We start from the raw sequence: 22,559 nt of genomic DNA, 5'->3' as shown, positions 1-22,559 counted from the left end.
TTGTTTCTCCTGCCCTGGTCCCTTAATCCCCATAGTCATGGTGTGAAAATCTGCATGGACTCTTCCTTGGTCTCAGGGACATTTCTGTATGTGTGCATGCATGCACACACACACACACACACACACACACACACAGAGAGAGAGAGAGAGAGGGAGAGAGAGAGAGAGACAGAGACAGAGACAGAGAGAGACAGAGAGACAGAGAGAGACAGAGACAGAGAGACACAGAGAGAGAAATAAAATAAAATAAAATAAAATAATAAATAAAAAAAAGGAGTCTAAAGGCAATGTTGACTAGTGTGAATAGTCCCAGAACTTGGGAAGTGGAGGCAGGTGAATCCTGAGTTTGGTTAAATCATAGTTACACAGGAAGGCTGAGTGTCAACAGACAAAATCCAAACAAGCAAAATCATAGTAACAACAATAACAGTAAAAGCAACAATAATAAACAAATAAATAAATAATAAATGAAAGTCCAGGTGAATATCTGCAATCGAATATCAGTGCATGCCCACCCCTAGTAATTCTTCTAGCTAGGCCCTACCTCGTAAAGAATCCAGCGGTCAAACTATTCCCCTAGCTATATGAATATTTTGTTCAAAAGAAACTACCATTTTGTTTTCAGATTATTTAATCTTAGGGAAAAGTTAAATTCAAGGTCCCAGGCCTTAGGGGAGCTGGGGACTTCCCTATAGCTCAACGGCTTCTGTTGAAAACAGTTGTCTAAGTACAGCCATCTCAATGACAACTTCTCCATCTTGCTGGCAGGTTTAAACCAGTTCACGTTCCCAGGCCTAGGAATGACCTGCTTCTTTGTCTCTTTATCACTCTGAGCTCTGGACCTAATATCTAGGAGAATGAATTAAGGACCTTGAAGCCAAGTGCCCTGGATATGACCCAGTCTCCAACAGGTTTAACCCATAATGTCAAAATACAATTGGATAACACCGCCCCTCTCTCCTTGCTCTGTGTTCCTAACCTATAAAAATGTTGCACAACCTCCCTTCAAGGACACGGTTCAGATCCTGTACTGGCTGCCCGGTTTCCTGGGCACTCAGAAAATAAAGCTTGCATTTTTGATCTTCCCCATCTGTAAAGTAAGTTTTCTTGGCTTCCACCGCGAACACAACAACATGAGCCTGTGTGGATTGTACATTCAAACCATATCAACTACAGAAAGTCTAAAAAGTGCTGCAAGATTGCTGTTGGTGAAGTGTCCTGTGCACTCAGAGAAATGATAGCCACACAGCAGTGGGTTTACAGCAGTAGGATTCAGGGAGCCCCTTTGCGTCTCAGAGTCTCGTCAAAACACACTGGAGACTTGGTCTTGGCACTAACGTGCCTACCCATCAGTCACGCAAGCTCCCAACACCAGGGACCAATGCTGGTTCCTGTCACAAAGAAAACCCCACAGACCCTGAGTGAAGGTGAGAGTTAAAGTTTATCATCAGGGAGAAGAAGAGAGCACCTGAGAGTGAGGGCAGCGCACAGGGATGTGACACCACATTCACTAGGGCTCCCACCTGACAGGAAGGGCCCAGAGATTCATTTACCATGTCCTGTTCTACAAAGAGGAGGGAGATGCAGGGGGTGCAGGGGGTGCAGGGGGAGCAGCACAAGTTGCTGGTTTTCTGCCTCTGATTTTTTTCTAGGAACCAGGAAAGTCTTCAGTTGCAGTGGGCGAGTGGAAGTCTTCAGGGTTGAAGCTCCAGTCTGACTGCCTGGCAGGGTCCAGCCAACTACTGGTCTCACCAGGAACTCAGCGATACATTAAGGCTCCAGTGAGAGTTTCCCTCTGCAGCTGCTTCTTAAGGCTCAGCATTAACCCCATCTATTCCCTGGTGTGCTGGGCAGTCAGCACAGAACTCTTCATGGCACGCTATGATTGGTAGTCAGTGCAGTGGTTGGGAAAGGGGGACTTTGCCCTGGGTAAGCTGGCCCATGTAGGGCAAGTTGGTGAACGGCAGAGGAATGGGCTAGTCCCAGGGCCTAGAAGACATAAAACACGAGCTAGCCCTTAATGACAGAGAAAGTGGCTTAGGGGAGCAAAAGTGCAGACAAAGCAAGCAGAATTTGGCACCTTCGTATCACGACAGAGTGCAAGAGACTTTATATTCCTGGGGGTTGAAACATTTAAAGAAATCAAATCACATGGGGTTTCAAGAAGTTTGGGGGATGATGATCAAGAAGTCACAAAGGGCAGGGAGACTCTTCCATTCAAGGAGAAGCTTGCTCAGGGTGCTAGGGACAGGAATCTCTATTGATACCTAGTGATATACAAACAACCCCCATTTCTGGGACACACTCCAAAGACAAATGTCTTCACAAAGGTGGCAGTCTCATGCAAGTGTGGGCTCCACGCTATCTGCAGAACTCCCTACACGAAGAGCAAATCTCAGGAAACGGGACACTGGGAAACCCCTCTGCTCAATTCCCTAACTCCTGGCCCTTGAGGGTCTCATAAGCATGCCTAGTCTTGCTTCTGCAGGCTTTTATAAAAGAAACAAATAAAATTTCACACGCAGGGACAATATGTAGGGATTTTTTTCCCCCATTAGCTGGCATTCTTAGTGGTGGATGTCAGAGATCAATACGAGCTATAATCTGAAAGCCACAGGATCAAATTTACTTGCTGAGATCTAATTTCTAATCCAGTGCTATTAAGAGTTGTGAAGGTCTGGGAAGATCAAGATTACCATGTTTGCTCATTCTAGCCAGTGAGGAGGCAATGTGAACTCTTTTGAGTCAGAGACTCAACTCACACCACACAGAAATCTGATGGCATTTGACTTTGGATTTCTTGGTTTATAAAAATGTATATAAACGTCTGCTATTGGCGTGTTATATAGCTTACAATTTTTAAGAGAGATGTTGGCTTTACTCTGTTGCTTAGGGTGACTGGAAACTGCTGGGCTTTTGTACTTCTCTTGTCTTAGGCTCTGAACAGAAGGGGCCACAGATACCGACTACAGAGCTCAATTTGCAATGTGTGAAGTTTTGGTTTGGAACACTTCACACAACAGAACTCTGCATCCTTAGGTTTCTTTATTGGCTACTTGAAAATAACAAAGGAACGAGTCTTGCTGAGAGAGAACATGGGATTTTCACATAGCCCACCCCCATGTAGTTAATATTTCCAAAGCTTCTGTTTTATTTGAAGAGGATCTGAGCCTTGGAGATGAGGAGAGGATGAGAGATGAGGAGAGTAAGGAGGGAGCCTTGTCCCAGTGGAATGTGAAAACTGGGACACTTATCATACATCTATACAATCATGGGACATTTACTGAGTGGGTCTCATAAAAGGTGTCCCAACATGTTGAGTAATGAGTGACACACCTACAGGTTGTCATACATGTTGGACAAATGGACAACTTTAGAGGTTAGGAATGCTTTTGTAATTTTTTGGCTCTACAAGAATTCTGAGTGGGCTTTAAGAATGTTAGGCTGACCCCACGTGTACTCAATCCTACACATCATTTTTCTCACAGGACACTACAGATCTTTGTGATTTTACTAAGACCCCTTTAGCTCCTGGACTTCTGGGGCAGAGTCTTGGTCCAGAAATGATGCCTTCTGGCCTTCAGGGCTCGGCCCACAGCAGGCTGGGTGTCCAGCTTCAGATACTGCTCACCGTGGTCAAAAACAGGCCAGTGGGGTAGACCCAAGCTGTTGGGGTTCCTGTGGATATGCCACCCAGCAGAGAAGGTGAAAGTCACTCTCATCCAAGGCCTGATATCCTAATTTGTGTCAGGGCAGTGAACCAATTAGGCCAAGGGTTGAGGGGGCTGATGGGGCAAGTGTCCTTGTACAGGGATACAGGTGTCACCCACTAGTTTCTGTTCCATGTGGGGCAAGACTACCTGACCAGTTTCATGTCTCTGTCTCAGAGGGAAAATTTAAGGAACAGTACCATGGCACCTGCCAGGTCACTGGAGTATGATGAATAAGCAATATGTACAATATATCTAAGTGTGCCCTGGGGTGAGGTGACTCTACCATGTGATGAATTATCCATTCATGTTAATGAGATCATCAATCACAAATGGAGCCCTAGATAGGGACTCACCACTGAGGAGGTTGGGGAAAGGGCGGTCTCACCTATGCCGTGCAAAGTTGGCCCAGTACTTCATGATGCTTCTGCTCAGCAGCTTCTCCTCCGCAGTGAGGTCAACTGTAGTGAATGGGAAGACAAAGGTTCAGGTCCCAGACTCCTGATGCAGCTGCCTACATATGCTCCACAGTCTCCATTCTTACTGCAGCCCGACCCTGAACTCCAGGTCTCTTTCCCTTCCTCCTTTACCACCCAGGATCCAAGAGCCACCCACACCTCTAATTGAATTCCTCCATGTTCATTTCTGCCCCATGTGTCCTAATTACCTCTAAGCTAAGTGTGGTGGCTTGGATGATACAATCTCCACAGGCTCACGTATTTGTATGCTTGGTCCCAGATAGTGGAACTGTTTGGGAAGAATTAGGAGGCATGGCCAAACTGGAGGAGGTATGTCACTGGAAGTTGGCTTTGAGGTTTAAAAGTCCACTCTATCCCAGCACTCTCTCTCTCTCCCCCCCCCCTCTCTGTCTAACACACTCTCTCTACCTTGTGCTTATAGATCAGGATGTAAGCAGTTAGCCATTGCTCCAGTGTTCTGCCTGCCTGTATGCTGCCATTAATCCACCCATGAACTCTATCCATTTGAAGCTGAACGTTCCAATACATTCTCTCTTTCTTCTATAAGTTGCCTGTGTAATAGTGTCTCATAACAGCAATAGAAAAGTAACTAATGTAATAATAGATTATACTTGGAAGGGTCCAGATTCTAATCTGCGTGTGCCTTTTAAGCTGGAAATGGTACACTCTTGATCATGTCTTATCCCAGAGCCTGATTTTTCTCTACTGGACCTGAAGCTCAGGTACCCACCTGGTACCACATTCAGCTCATAGAAAACAAGAAAAACTCACGTTGCATGCCCCAGAAGGAGTTCCCAAAGACAAAGGGCACCTCATCTCCATGGTCAGCTTTCACATGGGGTGGTCTGACATCATTGAGGTACTTGGCCTTATGATCGAACTCATAAAAGTAGACAGGGGCATGGGAGCCTAGAGGTGAGGACACATGGTGACATTACATTCTCTTACCTGGAGCTTTCCTGCCTAACCCTTGGTGACAAGGTACATTGGTATGAAATTATCTAGTGTCACAATTGTCAAATGGGTGGTTCCAGGCTGGAGCACTAGTTATGGAAAAGTGCTTGGCTAAACAGTGACCATGACCTTCCCAGCTGAGTAGTTTTGACAAATCAATAGAATAATAAAAACCTGTTTGCTTATCTGTACCTGGATAAGATGTTGCTCTTACACTAGGAAGAAATACTGCTGTATTTCTTGGTCCTTGGGTGTCTGGTACCAGGACCATGATCCAGACATGGGAAAGAACCTAAACATTACAGAGTTCTAGGACCCATAGCTCTGAGCGCCAATGCCCCCATTACACATATACTCACTCTGAAAATGTGCTACTTGGAGTGCAGGGATAATGAACATGAAGTCTCCCATCATCTCTCTGAACTGTGCTTGGAGGGTCTGGGCATCCTCAGTGTCCCCCATGTACTCTTCCATTAACAGGTCACCACACTCAGGAGGCAGCATCTACACCAACATCAGGAAGAATGAGGTTAGACAGGTTCTTGTTTTGAGAGGCAGCAACCTCTGTGTGAAGAATGTGTTTGGAGATGTGATAGGGTAAGGGGGAAAGGTGTAAGTTCTTGGGGGATCCCATCCATAACCACACATATATACATACACACATTGTTTCCAGGCATGCTATCTATACAGAGATCTTTTCTCTTGGAGGCAGTAGTCAAGGTGTCTCACCATCTGTGTTGCTGTATTCTTCAGAACAGACTGCAGGGTCTCTGTGGTTATTTCCTTTATAGTTTGATCAGAGCCCACAATTTGGGAGACAGAAGACAGTTTTAGTATAAGGTGTGATGGATACGGATCAATCTTCCACTGTCCACCATATGAGCCTACAGACTTCTAGGGAATTGGAACTGTGTGTGCCTCACCAAGGGGAGAAGCCAATCGTATTTATCACTGTTGATACCAATGATGCTGGGGACGGGGTGAAACTCCACAGAAGTCAACAACTCTTGGGGGTGATTGGGTAGGAACTCCCCATCCACCATGGCCGGGATCATCTTGAAGATCTGAGGACCATCCAAGGTCAGTGATGAAGATCAAATCCATGTATATATACTGTTATATATGTTTCTACTGAGAAAACTTAACCATTACCCTCCTTTCTTTGTCTCAGGACACTCCTACACCCCTGGCAGAGATTCTACATGTATTAGGGTATCTTGGTGTTCATTATACACACAGGATTAAAAGGATATCAAGCATGGAGCAGAGGTAATTTGTTTAGACTAGTAAGGACTGATTCCCATATCCTGTAGACCAGGTCCTCCAAGACACACAATTCTCCCAACCTTGTTAATAGCCAGAATCTCCTCTTCACTCTTGCTTCTCAGACAGTGCACCAGGGTCTCTGAGTCCATGGCCTCACAACCAGATAAGGTGGCCACTGTCTGTAAAGAGACCAGGCAGGGGTTGGTTCATCCTAGTAGGCAAGGAGAAGAGTTTTCCTATTCCCAATTGGATGCCACTGTGCCCAAGTATCTTTGTGCTGTGCAGATTAGAGTAAGTATGACATTCCCATTTTTCTTGTTCCTCAGATGTGACTGCCAGAGGGGTTATTCTACCTAAGCATCTTTAAAAATAAGCTCTGTGTGTGTGTGTGTGTGTGTGTGTGTGTGTGTGTGTGTGTGTGTGTGTTCACAAGTGCATATGTGTTCACGTGTGACTTTGGGAGTGCCTATGCCATGGTTTGTGTGCAAAGACCAAAGGACACCATTTTGTTGCTAGTTCTCACCTGCCATCTTGTTTGATAAGTAGTCCTTTATAGTTTCTCTCCTGCCTACAAGAGTCTATCTTGCTTGTGACCTTCTAGGGAATTTTTTTGGGGGTCTCTGCCTCCTATCTTACCATGGGAAGGCTTACAAACTTGCAGCTTTGTGTGTTTTCTGGGGCATCTGAGCCCAGGTCTTTATGCTTATAAATAAGGCAAGTGCTTTTATCTACTGGGCCACATCTTCAACTCAGGCATGTTTGTTTTTGATGGATAATGGAAGCCACAAGGTGCTTATATATGCTTATTACACTCAGCCTGTATAACTCAGAGAGAAGTGGATTCTAACCCCCGAGTCTCCCAGAAAGTACTGGAAAGAAGCTATTGCCCATGTTCCTTGTTTTCCCCACTGAGCAGACTTCCAGAGTATCAGAGGGTGAGGGCTGAAGCTGCAGGGTCATTGATGGGATGATAGATATACTCACTGTGTAGACCACCTCAGAGGTGTTGGAGATAAGGCCAGGCAGCAGAGCCACCCCACTCTGCATGATGGCACCATGGAAAAGTCCTTGGGACATAGGGGATACCACAAGTGAAGACACACTTGTGCCACCTGCTGACTCGCCAAAAATTGTGACCTGGTCAGGGTTGCCTCCAAAGGAGGCAATGTTCTGCTGGACCCAGCCTAGGGCAGCCACTTGGTCCAGGAATCCCCAGTTGCCTCTGGCGTGCTCATCTCCAGAGCTGAGAAGTGGCAGGAAAAGAAAGAATCACAGGGCTTTCTTATTTCTGTTCATCCACTACTGTACAGCACAGGCCAGACCCAGGCTCACCCGAAGAAGCCCAGGATACCCAGGCGGTACTGGATATTGACCACCACCACATCTTCAGTGGCTGCCAGTGTGGACCCATCATACATGGAAGCCATGCCCATAACCAGTGCACCACCGTGGATCCACACCATTACCTGTGGAAAGCAAGTCAGAAGCTAGGAGGTTCCCACCCAGCTCTAGCTCTACCCGGAATGTTTCCTACTTTACCTAATGCTTTGTCTTCGTGTACTTAGGCACCCAGAGAAAACTCCCTCAGGATGTCCTCACCAGGGCCACAGACAGAGCCCTGGCACCACCTCTCTGCCTCTTTCAGAACCCAAGACTACATTAATGGCTCTAAATCTGGAGCATCAACACCACTGCTCTCAAACTACTCTGAAATGAAATAAAAGGGGGTGTGTGTTTTCATCAGTGTCTTTTCTGATTATTAATCAGTGTCTCAGCTGGTTATGTGATGCATGCCTTTAATACCAGAACCCTGGGATCAGGCAAGCTGCCCATGTACCTTCTCCACTTCTCTGCCCCAGATCAATTCTCAGGGTTGCTCCTAGAGCTGCAACAGAACACTAGCTGCAGCTTCCCCTCCCCTGTCTTCATCTCCTGTGGACCCCTCAGACCATCCCCCATGTTCTTTTCCCATCTCGTCCCTGGGACCCAACCCTCAACTCAAGGGCAACCACCAACAAAGTCTACCAGATGACCAGGTAGGTTGAATATAGACTTTCTTTCTCTGTTCCCCTAGATACAATTCTCAGGGTCACCCCTAGCACTGCAATAGACCATCTCCCCCTGGCCTCCCCTTCCCCAAGCTTCCAACACCAGCAAGAATTCCCTGTGAACACACCAGCCAAGCATGTCAGTAAAACAGGTAGCATGCAGCCATGCACTCTGAAAAACTAGGGATAGAGACAGAAACCAAAGAAAACAAAGCCCATTAAACAAACAGAAATTCAGAAATCAGTACCTAGACTGATAATCACCCCAAAACCAGATGCCTAGACACCAGCATAAGAACACAATGAAAGCTAGGGCTATATGTCTCCACTAGAGCCCAGCTATTTGCCACAGCAGGTCCTGAATATCCAACATAGCTGAAACAGTGAAAGAAGACCTTGAAGCCAACTTTATGAAGAAGGTAGAGGTCCTTAAAGTGGAAACGTGTAGTTCCCTTAAAGAAATCCAGGAAAACAGGAACAAACAATTGGAGGAAATGAATAAATCTTAAAGAAAGCAAAGAAGAAACAGTCGAAGGAAAGAAATAAAACTGTTCAAGATCTGAAGATGGAAATAGAAGCAATAAAGAAAACACAAACTGAGGGAATCCTGGAAAGGAAAAAGTAGGCATGCAAACAGAAACTGTAGAGGCAAGCTTTAACACCAGAATATAAGAGATGGAAGAGAGAACCTCAGGCATTAAAGGAACAATGAAAGAAATGGATCCAGCAGAGAAGGAAAATGTTAAATCTAAAAAATTACCGACACAAACATCCAGAAAATTTGGGACACTGGGAAAAGACCAAACATAAGAACCACAGAAACAGAGGACAAGGTTCTCAGCTCAAAGACCCAGAAAATATTTTCAACAAAAACAGGAAAAAGTTTCCTAATTTTCAGGAGATGCTTATAAAGGTACAAGCAGCACACAGAACATCAAACAGACTGGACCAGAAAAGAAAGTCTGCTTGCCGCATCATAATCAAAACATAGAGCATACAGAACAAAGAACGGATATTAAAAGCAGCAAGGAAAAGAGGCCAAATAACATGTAAAGGCAGAACTATTAGCATTACACATGACTTCTCAGTGGAGACTCTAAAACCCAGAAGGGTCTGGACAGATATTCACTAGACTCTAAGAGACCACAGATGCCAGCCCAGCAAAACTTTGAATCACCACAGATGAAGAAAGTAAGATATTCCATGATAAAGTAAAATTTAAACAATACCTATCTACAAATTAAGCCCTACAGAAGGAAAATTCCAACCCAAGGATGTTAACTGCATCCATGAAAACATGACATAATCTCATAGCAGCAAAACCAAGGGAAGTGAAACACACACACACACACACACACACACACACACACACACCATCACCACTATGAACTCTGCATGAAAAAGGATGCAACTAGAAAAAAATTATTCTGAGTGATGAGGTAATCCAGACCCAGAAAGGCAAATATGGCACATAGTCACTTGTAAGTGGACATTGTCTGTTAAGTAAATTACAATCAGGCTACAATCCACAGACCCAGAGGGGTTAGGCAAACAGAAAGGCTCTAGGAAGATGCATGGACCTCCCTGGGAAAGGGAAATAGAATGGATTTGGGGGTGGACTGGGGGATGGGTGGGGATGGGAGTGGTAAGGACCAGGTGGGGGACATGGAGAGAGAGCTGGAATTGGGGAGCATTGGGAGTGGTGGTGTGGAAACCTAGTGTAGTGGGGACTTCCTGGAATCTATGAGGGTGACTGAACCTAGTGAGGACTCCTAGTAATGGAGGATATGGAGTCTGAACTTGATGTCTTTTGTAGTCAGTCAAGGCTTCCAGTGGTGGGACTGGGTTGCATTTAGTTGAGTTGTTGGCTGAGGAGATCCTGTAGAGATCTCTAAGCAACCTATGCTGATGCTAGGACAGAAAGTTGCTCTCTGGAAACTAACAGCAGGATACCATTGCCAAAGACAACATCTACATAGCTCCTTGGATGTAGAGAAGTTGAGCTGGTGCCTGCATGGAGCCTTCACCCCTGTGCTCTAGTATCTTTGAAGTAGGTAAGGTATGGAAAGAGAAACCTGGGTACCCACCCACCCACCCACCCATACAAACCTCATCCTATAATCTGTCCTGACTGCAAGATGTGCTTGGGCAATGGTAGCTCAGAACTTGTGGGAGTGACCATGTTTAACTTGTGGCCCATACTAGGTGAGGGTACCCATGCACTACACTACTTGAGCGGCCAGGAACCAGAGACTGGATAGCCTAGAGTCCAAGGGAACTAGAACCAAACATAAATGGCAATCAATCAATCAATCCACCAACCAACCAATCAATCAATATCAGTGAAGTGATTTCTAATGATCTTCTGCTATAATTATAGATCAGTGCCTTGTCCAGTTGTCATAATAGAGTCTTCCTTTGGCAGCAGATGGGAGCAGATGTAGAGACCTACAGCCGGACATTATGCAGAGAGTCTAAATTGGAGGTTTCCATCAGATCCCTCCTCTCAGAGATCTGGAAACCTAGCAGAAGAAGGGAGGAAAGACTGTAGGAGTCAGAGAGGATGGGAGACACCAGCAGGACATAGGCCACCAAAGGAACTAAGCAGGGCTAACATGAGCTCACAGAGTCTCAAGCAGCAAGCACAGGGCCTGCATGGGTCTGCACCAGCTCCTCTGTGCATGTGTTATGGCTTTAGCTTGGGGTTTTTGTGGTACTCCTAACAGTACGTGTGGGTGTATTTCTGACTCTTTTGCCTGTCTTCTGGGAGTCTTTTACTCTTACTAGATTGTCTTGTCCAGCTTTGATATGGGTGTTTGTGTCTAGTCTTGTGGCATCTTGTTATGTAGTATTTGGTTGATACCCCTGGGAAGCCTGCTCTTTCCTGAAGAGGAAATGGAGGTGGAGAGGATCTGGGGGAAAGAGGATTAGGGGAAGCTGGGAAGAGTGGAGGGAGGGGAAACTGTGTTCAGGATGTATTGTATGAGAGAGGATCTATTTTCAATGAAATATGTATATTTATTTAATATAATAATATATAAATAATATAAATATATATTTATATGTATTATACAATTTATATATTTTATATATAAATTTAAAAATATTTTAAAGTTTTAAAATAAATATTAAAATTTATAATATATTTTAAATTTAAATATTACTTAAATATATAAATAAAAATGTAAAATATGTATCTATATCAGAACTCTGGAAGCAGATGTCAAAGATCTCTGAATTTGAGGCCAGTCTAGTTTACATAGTAAGTTCCAGACCAGCCAGGGCTACAAAATGAGACACTTTCAAAAAACCAAACCAAACCAAACCAAACCAAACCAAACCAAACCAAACCCTCACCCACACTGGCACAATGGGTACCCTTGATAATAAACTGGCATGACCTCAGGGTTTAGCTCTCAGGACTCTGGTAGGTAGTGTGAGATTTGAGTTGATCAAAGAGCCACAACCTCTGGCTTCTCAGAGTCTTTAGGTCTCTGTGTCCCATACCCAGGGGTTAGTTTGTGCCAAGGCAAAGAAGTTCTTCCTGGATATGATAGGGAGAGCTTCTCATCAGGCCTCACATTGAGTTTCCTGAACAAATGAACTCCCATCTCCCCAAAGTTGGCCACGGCCTGAAACTCACAGGCAGGTTAGAGCCCTCGTGGGCATGGGCTGGTGTGTAGATGTTGAGATACAGGCAGTCCTCAGACATAGGTATGGGAGGCATGGTCAGATTCATCATCGCCAGACTCTCTGCACTCTCAGGTTCAGAATTCTGTAGACACCTGGGGACAATGACAGACAGTTATTCCAAGAAATGGAATACAGTGGTTAAAAAAAAGACCCTGAGTATATATTCACTTCCAGCCATCAGTATTTAGTTCCCAGGCCTCTGGTAGGTTGTGTGAGATTTGAGTTGCTCAAGGAGGCACAACCTCTCTCTGCCCTGCGGTGTCTTGATAACATGTGATCCCTCTCCAAAATCTCTTCCCATCATAGGCTCTGGGATAACTGGTATCGATCTCAAACTTCCACTGAGGCTGTCAGTTGGGAGGGGGCCTTGGATCCCACTTCTTTGAATGTGATATTGATATTTCCATCTGTGAAAACTATTGGTGTATGTAATGATACAACTTCTCTTTGTGCTCTCTGAGATCTGGTATTTGGAGTGCTGAACCTAGATAGCTGCTGCATTAGTAAGCAGGGTAGTGGGACAGCCTTCCTCTCATGTTCAGACTCTCAAGGAACTGTCTTCTTTTTCAGAATCTCCATTTGGAAGACATGTATTTGTTTCTTGGCCAGTGGTACCTAGATACGTTAGGTTGGTGCATTGATTGTGGAGGGCAATTTTGCCAAGAAACCATTGTTACCTTGGCCTCTCTCTGGCATCATCAGAATATCCCCATCACAGGGAGAATGCAACTGAGGGGTTGAGATGGAGAAAGCCTGGCTCAGAGCTCTGAGTTCCTGCCCATTCCAGGGCCTGAAGTTCTCTGGGCCTCAGGAGAACTTACTTGGGTGGGTAGGTGGTCCCATTCCTCACACCGCTCCATGGTTTAGGAGGTTGAGGGGGTGCAAACCTCAGCTGACCTAGAGGTGGCTTGGCAAAGGGAATTCCCAGGAACGTGTGGACACCCACTCTGGTGTCATCCAAGTGGACAAGACTGCCCCGAACCTGTCCTGTATGGGTGGTCCTGATGGGTCTGGCTGAGTCTTCACCTGTGAGTAACATATGATATCAAGGTTGGGTTTGTCCAATCATCCATCTTCAAACTATGGGTGTTGCTACTTTCTTATGAGCCTCAGATCAGCCTTCTCCAAGTATCCTGGTCTCCAAATACTGCTAACTGCCAGGCACCAGATTATCCAACCAGGCTCACTAAAGGGCATCCATCCTTATGAGCTAAAAAATACATTTTATAGTTGATGCAGTTCAAGTGCTGTGAGAGAGGAATCCCTGCAGGTTTGCTGGCACCAACCTAGCTTCAGGTTCATTGAGAGAGCCTGTCTGGAGGGAATGAGGCGGAGAGCAAAAGGGACACCCACATCCTCCTTTGCACACACCACACAGGCATACACACAACACACACACACACACACACACACACACACAAACAAATGAATATAATTTTTAAAAGACCAGACTGTTGGAGCTGGGGTTGGAGAGCAAAGTCATGATTGAAAGTCACCTAATAATCCTGGTAAGCCTAGGATGTTCGAGTCCCGGTGTTCGGTAAAATGGGAGATGAGCTAGGTCCTCTTCCTCAGCCTAGGTTCTGCCTTGGGCACTACACCAAGCCCCAATTCTCCAAGCCTAGGGTATAGGGAGGTATCCAGTGAGGCTCTCTGAGTGAAGTTCTCATGTCTACACCCCTGTCTAGTCCACTGGGTTCTCACTTCTCCACCAAGTCCCACTTCCATGGCAACTTGTCTCCACAGTATCATGTTCCAACGTAGCAGAATTTGGCAGACCTGCCCTGTTTTCATAAAAAGAGTGAAAACCTTCCACACCTGATAAATATGGATTGCATGTTTGATTCTACTTGGTGTGGTACCAAGTAGCCATTCCCAGGGACCAGAGGCTCTCGTCCCTAACCCCTGCAATATGCTGTCTACAGGATATGGTGCCACATGACATATCTGTCTACATTGCTCATTGAGGTAATGGGCCACTAATAACTGTCACTGCTACAGCAACAGACAAAACCTGCTGAAATTGGTCTGGTAAGAGTCAAGCTACATACAGGATGCTTTGTCCACCAAGAGATGCTCTCCACAGAATCCCATGTATTGGAATACTTTTTGTCAGGAGGTAGGAAAAACACAACCAAGAAAGAGCGCTTTTTGACCAATATGTGAAAAATTAAAAAAAAATCTATGCACATATTTTTAAATAAAACAGAATTGGAGTTTACTAATCAGAGATTCTGAATGTTCATACATGTGGGGAAAGGATAATGCCTCTCTAATCACATGTGTAGCCTTCTCAAGAGTCTCCTTGTCTTTATAATAGCCATATGTGCAAAAAGTGGGCCCATGAAGAGAAACAAAAAAGGAGTAGAAAATTACCCTGTAATTAAATCTCAGCAAACATCATCTATGTTATGTTTAAAACCAAACCATTCCCATTGATTGGATTGTCATCTGACTATATGATATTTCAAATTCCTCACTTTGTTAAGAATTTCTGTCCAAATTTATTTCCAGATCTACCCCCACCCCTGTTTAGTAACAATGCTGAAATTGTTATGGGATTCTGTTTTTACACATCTCTACATTTAACTTTTTTATTTTTCCCCGAGACAGGTTCTTGCTATGTAGCCTAAGCTGGCCTGCAACTGAAAAGCCTCTTGCCTTTTCTGTCTCATCCAGCATGCTATTTACATGGACATGCCAACATAGCAGCCCACACCTATCTTCTTCATCATGTATGAGACAGGATGGGACACAACTCTGTCCCCCTTCTAGTTATTAGTAATTCTGAACCCAGAATCAGAACAAGAATGTTCAAATAAGCCAAAAGGATGTAGGGCAGATTGTCCTGCCCAGAAGATCCTGGTGGCATTTCAAAGTCTGGACACCAGGCAAGGATCACAGTGTGAAGTCAAATATGGTCTCCGTAGGGTAGATCTGATTGTGGCCTGGCAGGAGATCAGCATGGCTCACACTTGATCACCGCTGGGTAAGAGGCATCAGACCTTGTGCCCAGTGTCCTGCTGGCTCATCTTCTTGTAAGTCCAAAGTCTTTGTGGCAGGCCCAGAGCACATGCTCTTTGCCTTGAAAGCCAAGTTATGCCTTTTCCAAAGGTCAGAGAATGGGGAAGGGAACCTGGGCCTCTCAGTTTGGCAATTATCTGTAGGGCTGGAGAACTGTATAAAAGAGGGCCAGGAAGCTTTCCAAGGGCCATTTTGGAGCATACCAGGATGCTTTTCTGTTCAAGGGGGTAAAACATCTAGAAATAAACGACTTCATAAAGGTATGATTAATTTCATTATGACCCCAAGGGTCAATAGCAGCTACAGTCACAGGCACAGCCACATACAGAGGAAGGAAATGCCCCATCTGTCCGTTTGTATTTCTTTCACGCCCGGTGCTCTTCAGAGCCTCTCATAATGAGCTGGTCCCTTAGGCACCACTGACTTTCTGTGTGCTCCGAGGTCACTTTGCCACTCTGTCATCTCTACCTGTTCCTCCTCCCTCCTTACCACCCTCCCTACCATAGTTTCAGTCTCTGGCTCTGCAAAAAAAAAAAAAAAAAAAAAAAAAAAAAGGCAACTCTGGTCTCTGGTCCCCATCACCAACCTAGGGCATCTCACTATGCACATGGAGGAGAAACAGAAGATCACAGGCTACCGCAGTCAGCCAAACAGGAGGTATGACCGGCGACATGATCAGTTCTCAGGCCTGTGTCTGTGCTGCTATGGGATTCACTGCATGCCTTGCCCAGACAGATATTTGGACCCTAAGAGTTGTAGGCGGGAACTTGGTGGGCAGGGCGAAGTTGTTGCAGGAGGGCTGTATTCACTAGGTGGAACTGGTAGGAGCCAGGGCTCAGCAGGTGGGGCAAACTGTCTTCTGCTGTGTGTATATTCTTGTTTTTGGCCTTTTGAGGCACAGCACAGCTTTGGGAGCTATTCTAGACAGCAGCAACTCTCACCTCAAACCTGGAGTCACAGCATTTCCTGTCCTTGGAGTCACAAGCCCAGTGTGGGTGTTGGGTAGAAAGCAAGGAACAGAAAGCCGTAACTGCGGACAGATGCTGCGGTTGCTTTCCCAATGAGGTGTGTACTGTGAGCTTCCCCCAGATGAGCTGTGTGAATATTTGAGAATCGTGCTCTTGGTAAAGAGAGAGCATGGGCAAGCACAGGGTCCTCTGAACCCACCCTTTTCTCCAAAACTCCTTGTCTTCTTGAGTCACAGAGTCTGCATTCAGGTCCCTCCTCCCTTGCAGTGATCATCTTAAGTCCACAATACCCCTTCCTGGGAGACCATGACTGTTTCAGTGAAAGTCATTGCAATGGTGGCAATTTATTGTGCTTTTTAAATTACATAATAATTTCCCATTATGACACTTTACACATGTATTTAATGTTTTTAAAACACATTCTTCCCCAGACATCTTCTTTTGTCCTATTCCATCTTTCACCCATGATCTCTCTCCTTCCCAATTAGTCCATATCCTACCTTCCTAGTTTTAAAGGGTTTCATTTTAATATTTACGTTTTACATGTAAGGTTTTTACCTACATATATGATATACCTTATATGTTCCTGGTGCCCACAGAGGCCCAAAAATGGTGTTGGATCCCCTGGAACTGAGATAAGTATGGTTATGGGCTGCCATGTGGTTGAATGGAATTCTCTGTGGGAACAGCAAGTGCTCTAACCACTGAGCAATGTCTCCAGACATGGTTTCCTTTTCATGTTCTCTCACTCTCCTTCACTTTTTCCCTTCCTACCCACTTCCCTTGGATCATTTTTTTTAAGGCAGATGCGACATACTTTATTTATCTGCACATGAGCCACCAGGTAGATGCCAGTAAGTACCCAGGCATATTCTGGCACACATGGGGCTCAAGAAGTAGGCACATGAGCTTAGGGATGGATGACATCTACAAGACATAAGATGCCTGGTTGTGGCTTTAATTAATCAGCAAATCAGCCCCTTCAGATACTCATGAAAAACCATTACCCATCTCAAAAATGTCTCTACCATAAACAGTAAATATTTGGTCTTTTTTGATGGGTGGCTTGTGGGTAAAATCAATCTACCAGTCCTTGTCAGACATTCCTCTCTCTTGATGGATTGAGAAAGACAGGGTCCTGATGTGTCCCTGGGGCACTCGAGGCAAGGTTGGGTGACAGAAATAGAGATTTCTGACAAGGGACAATTCTTTAATTGTGAGAGGAGCACTAGGGGCTACTATAGACCACAGGGAATTGGTTGTGGAGGGTTGTTAAAATGGCAAATTTTTCTAGGTAAAATTATTTTTTTCCACCCTTAATAAGACAGCCGTGATATGAGGTAGCTCCTTTTAGCGATGGTTTTTCATTTTCCTCAGATGAGAAAGGACAAAGTAAAGGGTGGTGAGGAGAGGTTTATGGCTGGGAATTTAGTTCCTCTATCAACCTTAGAATTTCCAAGGCTAATGATGACAGAATTAAATTCCCGGTGCTTCTGTGTAACCGCCCTGTGGCCACACTAACTGGGAGTGGGAGGCCGGAGCTGTATAGGAGAGAAGTAAAGAGACCAAGACAGATTTCTGATCAAGGCCCAATGTTTACTAAGAGTCTGTGCTTATATAGAGGGAAAGCCTATCCCTTGCCACTCCAGGCTTCTTGATGCTTTGTTGCTAAGTTGTTAGCACTAGTCTGTCAGAGCTGTTAGCATTAGGTTGCCAAGTCCACAGGTTGTTGGCTATCTCACAGGTTCAGCCTCTAAGTGGTAGCTGTGGCTTGGAGCAGAGCAGTGGCAGGTGACAGAACAATAAAGTCATTTAGGTCGGAAGGCTCCACCCCAGGTGGTCTCATTCACAGTGGCAGCAAGGTCTGAGACAGCCTACTCAAGGCTGGGGGATACTACACTTCTGGAAATGGAGAGCAGCTGCTCACTAGGGGGTGGGGGAGAGGTAGATTACAATAATTATAAATTGGTGTGCTATTAATGATAGGTGAGCCCTTAGTAGTTAGGGTTCCCCCACCAATGAGGGGATGAACGATACAGAAGGCATGTTTGGAGTCTGTATAGATATCTGCAGGCAGATACTTGGTCCAGATTAATGCTCTCGATAATAAAGTAGGTTCAACTTGTTATGACATGATCCCTGGAAGGAGGAGCGTGACCCAGTTGCTGAGTCAGAGGTAGTTACTGTCCTGCTTGGGTGGCTTCCTGAGTTTTAACTGAGCTAATGTCTATAAACCACATAAAGGTTGGAAGGGGCAAGGGAGATTCAAAGCTGTTAGGGAAGGATTAAGAGAGTGATTTATTGTTCAGAACAGTAGTGAGGGGAGGATTTTCTGGCTTTGAGGGAACAAGGAGAAAGGAATGTGGCTTAATTGATGTAAAGCCACACCAGGGGTTTGAAGTGAGTGTCACTTAGAGCTTGGACATGGTTGGGAAGAGTCACAAAAATTGCTTGATGTCTTAAAAGTGGTTGTAGAGAACGAAATGATAGACATGCTGAATCAGAGCCTTGGACCTTAGTAGCATAACTGACTCCATGATGGAAGTAACATCCAGGAGCAAAACTCAGCATGTAGATAGCACCACTTGTCGAAATGAAAATAAAGACCTAATCCATCAAAGTCCATGGTTATGGGAAAATCTCTAGATGAACTCACCTTGCTTTTTGGCTTCTGAAGTTCTGCTTCCAGCTAACTGTTCTTGCTAACTGAAGTATGTCAGCCCAGAGTATGGTTTTTGTGCTTAAAAGCTCAGGGCTACTCTGGGTTCCATACACCCAGTATAGTTGCAGAATGGCCAATAAAGACCTTCTGTTGGCTTAAACCCATGTCCTAGCAGTCTTCTCTGGAGACTACTCCACAACAATGTATGTAAGGATAAGGGACTAATGTAAAAGTTTCTTAAATCATAAGGACAGTCCCTTGAAGAGTCTCCAAATGAGAAGGCTATCTTAGGATAATTTTATTTAACTGTTTGTGAAAATAATCAATGATCTGAATATCAGGCCCATAATGTTATCCTTAAAGAGTCACACTTTTTTGTTGTTTTTATTTATTATTCTTTCTTAAAATACATCTGATCATACGATAGACTCCCCTGCCTCAACTCCTCCCAGATTCACTTCACCCCTCTCTCAGATCTATTACTCTGCCATTTCCCTTTAGAAAAGAGCAGACCTCCAAGGGATACCAACCAAATATAACACAGAAAGATGCAATAAGACTAGACACAAACCATCACATCAAGGTTGGATGAGACGACCCAGTAGGAGGAAACAGGTTCTAAAAGCAGGCAAAAGAATCAGACACTCTAACTCTGACTATTAGGAGTCCCACAAAACCCCAAGATAAACCAATGCACGAATGCAAGGACCTCACACAGACCCATGCAGGCTCCATTATGGCCACTTAAATCTCCATGAGCTCCTAATAACCCTGGTTAGTTGATACTGTGAGCTGTACCCACAGTCCTTTCTCCCTTCTTCTCTGGGGTACTTTGAGCTCTGCCTAATATTTGGCTATGTGTCTCTGCTCCCAACAGTTGCCAAAGGAAGACTTTAGTAATGATTGGGCTGGGCATACATAAGTAGAGTGGAATCTCACAAGGAATCATTTCAATGTTTTTTGTTGGCCAGTCCTATTTGGTTCTATTCTAAGTCTTTGGGCTATACAGTCTCCGGTTCCTGGCTATCCTGGATAGTTTAGGCATTACTCTCCTGGTGTGGGCCTCAAGTTAGACCAGTCATTGGTTTGCCACTTCCACAAGTTCTTAGCCACCATTGCCCCAACACATCTTGCAGGTATGATAGAATGTAGGTGGGAGGTTTTTGTGGCTGGGTTAGTGTCCCAGTCACACTATTGGAAGCCTTGCTTGGTTACAGAAGATGCTAGTCCAGTCTCCATATACTCCATTTATAGGACTCCTCACTAGGGTCATTGGCATAGGTTCTAGGAAGTTTCTACTTCATTATTCATCTATTTGTTAGACATCAAAATGGCTATATCAGATTTGCTTCTTAGGTCCATTTGCTTGGGAAATCTTTTCCCAACCTTTTCTCTAAGGTAATGTATATCTTTGATGTTGAGATGTGTTTCTTATATGCAGCAGAAGGACGGATACTGTTTTTGCATCTCTTCTGTTCATTTATGTCTGTTTATTAGGGAATTGAGTCCATTGATAATGAGAAATATAAATGACCAATAATTGTTAATTCCTGTTATTGTTGTTGCTGTTGTTTTGTTGTGGTTGTTGTGTGTGCTTCCCTTCCTTTGGCTTTGCTGGTATGAGATTATTTCCTATGTTTTCATGGGTGTAGTTTTCTTCCTTATGTTGAAGCTTTCCTTATATTACCTTCTGTAGGGCTGGATTTGTAGATAGATACTGTTTAAATTTGACTAGGTTTCCACATCACCTCCACAATTCCAGTTGTACTCTTTCCTGCTGTCCTCCCCCTAATCTGGCACCCATCCTGTACCCATCCCTATCTGTTCCCAGTCCTCTCACAAAAACTTTTCTATTTCCTCTTCCCAGGGAGATCCATATATCTCCCCTAGAGCCCTCTGGTTTACCTAACCTTTCTGGGTCTGTGGATTGCTCCACCATGCCTGCTCTCCCTGCTTCCTTTCAGTCTTCTTTATATCTGGCTTCCTCTGGCAAGTGTTGTCCACTCTGAGGGAGGGCTTTCTCTTCTCACTTAGTTATTCTTGGAAGTACCCCCAGAGACCCACCCAGAGGCATTCTCTTAGTGAACTCTAGATCCAACTAAGTTGATAATCAAGATCAGCTGTCAAAGGGCTGGAAATATGGCTCATCAGTTAAGAGCACTGGCTGCTCTTCAAGAACATCCACATTTAATTCTCAGCGACCACGTGGCAGCTCACAATAGTACAGTTTCAGCAGCCTCAGAGTATCAGATGCTCTCTTCTGGCATCTGTGTGCACTGTATGCATGCTATGCACAGACATACATATAGAAAAAACACTCAAACATGTTAAAAAAAAAAGACCAGCCATCAAAAGTCTACCCCTTATTAACGTGAGAACCGACTACACTTTTATCATGCTTATTTTCAAATGAATAACAAGGACCTAATTCTGTCTAATGTGATAGAAGTCTCTCACATAAAAATGAAAATACACCAGAGTGAATGATAAAGTCTTTTGAAGAATGTTTAGTTTTTTAAAGTATATCATAAATTAAATGATAGTATAGATTTACAACACTTAATACCTATTGCCTAGCCTAGTCTCAAGCTCATCTGAAAAAATCCCAGGACACCCTAGGAATACTGGTTGGTGAGTCACATTCTCAGTGGCTGCCAGAGTGAGTCCATCATGACTAGAAGCCAGGTCCCAAACTATTCCACTATGGATAGATCCATACTATCACCTGGAGAAGTCAAGACAAGATCTCACTTCCCAAGCTGGACTGTCTCTTAGATTGTCCGCTTTGCCTATGTTCACTAGACATGTACACAAAACTCCTCAGTACCTTATGACCCCATGAGCATAATCCATTTCACCGCCCTGCCCCCCCCATGAATCTATGTTTTGATGAGTGTCTCCAACTCTAGCAATTCTAAAGTTACTATTCTCAGCCTCTCTGATGTAAGAATGAAGGGGTTATCCCCATAGATATCTTTCCTTATTATTAAACAAAGGGTCATCAAGTCTCATTGGCACAGAAGATAAGATGTACTTTTCATTTTGGCTGACATTGCTATTCATCCTTTGGGTGCCTGAATAAGCCTGAAGAACTCAGGCTGATAAAGTGTGTCCTGAGCTGATCTTAGCCTCAGACCTCTGAATCTTTGGGCCTCTGTGACATACACCCAGTGTTCAGATGCCCACTGTGGTCTCTGTGACATACACCCAGTGTTTAGATGCCCACTGTGGCTTCCGTAGATTCTATAGGGAGAGTTTTTTTTCTTCACTTTTCACATATATAGGGCTCAGGTTGATTTTGTCTCTATTAATCAACATGGCCTGTCACTCACAGCTAGGTTAGAACCCTCATGGGGATGAGCTGTCGTATAGAGAGAGGCTGTCCTCAGACACAGATGTGGGAGACATGCTCAGATTTATCTTCTTCAGCTCCCTTCACTCAGTATTTCAACCTTTTATAGACAGCTGGTGACAATGACAGTTATTCTAATTACCATTAGCTGGTCAAAACTAGGCCCTAAGTCTGGATATGATTCCAGTCACCCTCAACGCTTGCTCTGCATGATGCCTTTATGACATGATTGTTCCTTGAAATTCTTTTCCACTGAGGGAAAGTATATATAGACTCACAGGAAGCTGAAATGGAACCCAGATTTCTATGGAGGGCTTCAGTTGGGTGGGGCCTTGACTATCACATCTAGGACTCTTAAGAAAAGGATGGGCTACATGCAGTGACATTCAGCACTTGTATATTA

At 44.5% G+C, this 22,559-nt stretch overlaps 1 pseudogene; it reads right to left on the bottom strand.

Annotated features, from left to right (window-relative positions):
* On the bottom strand, positions 3,496-13,177 carry Gm5743 (predicted gene 5743; annotated as a pseudogene).

The sequence above is a fragment of the Mus musculus genome, chromosome 8, assembly GCF_000001635.26.
Source record: "Mus musculus strain C57BL/6J chromosome 8, GRCm38.p6 C57BL/6J".
NCBI lineage: Eukaryota > Metazoa > Chordata > Mammalia > Rodentia > Muridae > Mus > Mus musculus.
The sequence above is the reverse complement of the archived record's forward strand: the minus strand, read 5'-3'. Positions and strand labels throughout refer to the sequence as shown.